This window comes from Homarus americanus, unplaced genomic scaffold (genome assembly GCF_018991925.1).
Source record: "Homarus americanus isolate GMGI-L3 unplaced genomic scaffold, GMGI_Hamer_2.0 scaffold8537, whole genome shotgun sequence".
In the NCBI taxonomy this organism is placed as follows: Eukaryota; Metazoa; Arthropoda; class Malacostraca; order Decapoda; family Nephropidae; genus Homarus; species Homarus americanus.
The window spans coordinates 2711-7030 of NW_024747289.1; the positions used below are offsets into that span (position 1 = coordinate 2711).

At 36.3% G+C, this 4320-nt stretch overlaps 1 long non-coding RNA gene across 1 annotated transcript; it reads right to left on the reverse strand.

Annotated features, from left to right (window-relative positions):
- Positions 1–1844: 1844 nt before the first annotated feature.
- LOC121879548 lies at positions 1845–2797 on the reverse strand. Its single transcript, XR_006091364.1, has 2 exons — positions 2736–2797; positions 1845–1922 (listed from the first exon to the last, which is right to left on the reverse strand). It is a non-coding gene; the product is annotated as an uncharacterized LOC121879548 (long non-coding RNA).
- Between the last annotated feature and the right edge of the window lie 1523 nt (positions 2798–4320).

The following is a 4320-nucleotide window of genomic DNA, read 5'->3' on the forward strand; positions in this document are numbered from 1 at the left end:
TAATATAATTTGCATTGCTGAAATCCTTGCAAGAGAGAGATTAATTTGAATATAAGCGTCATATATTTTGCTCAAGATATAAAAAATGTAGTACATTAGTGTACAATACTGTAGTACATTTTATAAAAAGTTTTTCAACTGCATTTTTGGGTAGATTTACATAAATTTCTTCATTTATTTTGATCCATTTACATTACGGTAACATCCTTTGAAAGAAAGAAAGCGGAAGTCATTGTTTTCGTCACGATTTTATCCCACTTTCCACTGTAATACATACGTCATTTCAGCAAAAATATTACATTTCCGTGAATGTAGTATATCAAGCACAGTATGAATAGAACATCATTGTAATATAACAGTATTTAAACTGAAAACTATTAAAAAACGAGTAACATTTCTTGAACATCGGAAGGTTAGGTAAAGTCTTTTGTTTTAGTCACGTATTTTATCCTATTTTACATTGAAATACAACACGTTTCAGCAAAACTACTATTTATTTCTGAGAATATATTCATGCAGGCGCAGTTTAGGTAAAATATACATGTGATGTAAAATTTTTTAATTTAAAACGATTCGAAAAACATGTACCCTCTAGCCCTGTTCAAGGAGAAGACTGGGAGGAGCTCTTTGGTGCTTAAGACGATGACAAGGAAATAGATTTTGATGGATTTTAATGAAAATATTCAGAAATATGGTATCGTAGTACTTATTCAAGTGAATTAGGATAGAATATTATTGTAATACAACAGTAGTGACGACGTGGAGGAGGCAGAGGCATAGAGCGGGGAGGTGCGGTGACTGGCGGCAGCAGGGACGAGTGGGGATGCCAGCCAGTACATTACGGATGTATAGTATTAATTGATTTTATAGCTCTTTTTGCATTTTAATATTAAATACTGTACATTACGTTTCAACAAAACTACTATTTATTTCTGAGAATATGGAAATGTAATATTTTTGCTGAAATGACGTACATATTACAGTGGAAAGTGGGATAAAATTGTGACGAAAACAATGACTTTCGCTTTCTTTCGTTCAAAAGATGTTACCGTAATCACTTTTCGAATGGTTTTCAGTTGTGGGATTATGAGGCTAATGATAGGATAGAATATTATGTCTGATGCATTAACGGTTTTGCTCAAAGCCATTGAAATCGATTAAGTGAAATCTTTGAATTGTGGCGAAATCATTGTTTCCATTGTGATTTCATCCCTTTCCACTTTCATAATATGTCACGTCTGGTTGTCGTAGATATTACATTTCCATATTTATTTCTGAGAATATATTCATTCAGTCACAGTTAAGGTAAAATATACTTGTGATGTAATATTTTAATGAAAATACAGTATCGTAGTTTTCTTTTGTATCAAATTTAATTAACAAAGATTGATGTTTCAAATGTAATGAACAAAAATTTATGTACAGTATCTATAAATAAACTTTAACAAATGAATACTTTGTTTTACATCGTCCTGTGTATACCATACCATGCATTTGGCTACTTTGGGCTGGTGGTGCGTTGGTGCGTCGTTTCCATTGTTTACTGGTAGTTACTGGTAAATATTTTTCAACCTAACGAAACTATTACCCTTTTAGAGGTCGACCCCCAATTTTTTGCAAAATAATTTGGTCTTAAAAACTTTCGAACCCTTTGGGAATATGTGGTAAATACCTTTTTTTGGGGAGAGCAAAAGAAACTTCTGGTTTGTGTCTCTCTTTTCTTGGCATTGTGTTGAGGCTGTTTCAGCAGCATGTGCATAAAACTAAATGATATTAATAAACATGGAAAATAAGTGTGATATTACCTGGGCCTCGGCCATATCCTGCCAAACACTGTGCCTTTAACCTCTCCGAACCTCTTCGTTTTGACGATATAATCAAAGATAGTCGTTCTTTCCTCGTGGGAGTAGTATACATCTTTTCTGTAAAAGAAAACTTATGATAATATACTTTCTTGAATATTTTTTCACACAACTAAAAGGAATATCCTTCCTTCTTTAGGCATTTGCCTCCAGGTGTAATGTTAACCTACATCTATTGAGGATGAAATCTTTCACCTACAAATTGACAATAACACATTTGCTGTAATCAGACATATCTAACAATAATACTGTAAAAACAAGTTAATGATCACCAAAAGCAACTTTTCGTCTTACCTCATAAGCTTTAAAATAATAATATATCTTGCACCAATCCCTATTGTGAAGTTTATATAATATTTGCTAGAGTATAATGATAATCAACCATACCACTATAAAGGTGCTCCTCTACTTAAGAACGTTCAACTTACAAATTTTCAGAGAAACAAATATCATCAATGAGGGGGGTTACCTGCCAGAACAGGTGTTTAATGTGGATGAGACTGGATTATTTTGAAGAAAATTCCAGATAAAACAAACATTACCTAAGAGGAGAAGAGTGAGCCAGGTTTTAAGGCTGTATTAAAGGGTATAGCTGGGCTAAATATCCATCATCTTTTCAGTTTTTACAATAAGTTTGGTATCTACAGGAGTAAAGTTGGACTTACAAACAAGCCTCAAGAACGTAACTCTTTCGCAAGTAGAGGAGCATCTGTACTTCATTTTTTTCTCAGCTGAGAAAAGATGCCCCGCCCCATGACTGTATTGCTCTAATTTTATCCAAAATTTTATTATAACATCCATATTATCTCGATATTACTACATATTAATTCACAGAAATAAACAAACATGTTGTCAGTGAAGAAGAACACTCACCTCAACCCAAGAAACAGGAAGTTTGCAGGTGTAAGTCCTGGACCCACTCTCCAGAGGATTTTTTCAAAGCACACTAAGTCTCGGTAATTTCCAGGAAGGTCACCTGCAACAAGAAAGTCTCTTTCAGAAACAGGTAATTAAACACAATTGAAATCTTAACTATAAAGTAGAAGGAGTGACGACAACTTGTTTCAGTTGCTCTCCACCCATAGCAGGAAAAGGCTGATATCATCATAATCATCTCCAACATTTCATGTCCATTTCCCACAGTTGTGTGCATTAGCCATGATTACCTGATGGCAGCTCTCTAAGCTGCATAATGTCTTTTAATAACATCATAAAGATTAACTTGTAAATGTGTCCACCAAACTTTGAGGGCTTGGAACCCTTGGAAGCTCTAAACTAGAGTGATTAGGGCTAAACTGACCATCAGCCAACTTCCCCCTAACCATGTCCCATGATCAGATGTTTGACAAAGCAAGGTTGTCCATGGTGGCTTGGAAGGTATGGAAATCACTCTCAAGGTTTCACAGCACATGAGTTACCAAATTATTTACTTGTCAGACTTTATCACTGAGCGGGAAGAAGAATCAACCCCACATAATCCACTGACCTCTTATGATGACATCAAAGGAGGAGGATGGGATCTCATTAATTCTTTTTAGGCTCTATTATCAAACAGTATTTCAGGATCTATCCTTTATAACTAGTTATCTGTCAAAAATAACTAATGAATGCTTAAGCTGTGCTGTACAAAGAGCACTCTCATGAAGAAGACCGACCACAGTTGATACAAAACTGTACCACGTATGAAAATACGGAAGTTAAAGACACACGTAATGAAAATTGAAAATGCCCGAACTGCAAAGGACATCACCGCACTTTGGCAGCACGATGTCCAGTAAGGAAGGATATCATCAAAGACATGAAGGAAAAGGAAAAATCGAACAAACATATAGAAACTGACCCAACCAAAACCTATGCTGCAATAACAAAGTTGCAAGACACTACAGATGGCACGCACGCGCCATCTATCGGACAATCCCAGAACCAGAAATTTGACACGGACAGTCCCTCGCTTAATTCAGATTTCGTCCGATATCGGGATTAAAGGGGTCCGTTTTAACGAGGGTATACCCTTCACCATACTAGCCACACCGATACATGCCCACATAATCAACGTGGCTAACACGGGAACAGTCGGAAAAACTATCAGAGAAATGTTGGCAGCGAACAACCTACCACAGGTAAACTTCCCACACAATGCCCCATCAGCAGACATTTTCAAAATAATAACCAAAAACAGTCTAGGAATCACCAGCAAAGAAAGGGAAGATAAAATAACACAACAAGAAAATTGCACAGGAGCAGAGACTGCAATGGATACAACCCACTCCCAAATAACCACAAGACCCTAGAGAACACAACCAACCAATCAGCTAAGTCAACACCAGCAAGACCACGTAGAGAGAACCCCACCGGTCAACGGCCAGCCGACGTCGGAGACAGCATAGGAATCAGGTTTTACTCAGTCAACTCCCTGTAACAAATGAGAGATTGTTAAAAGATATTAAAGAAGGAACAA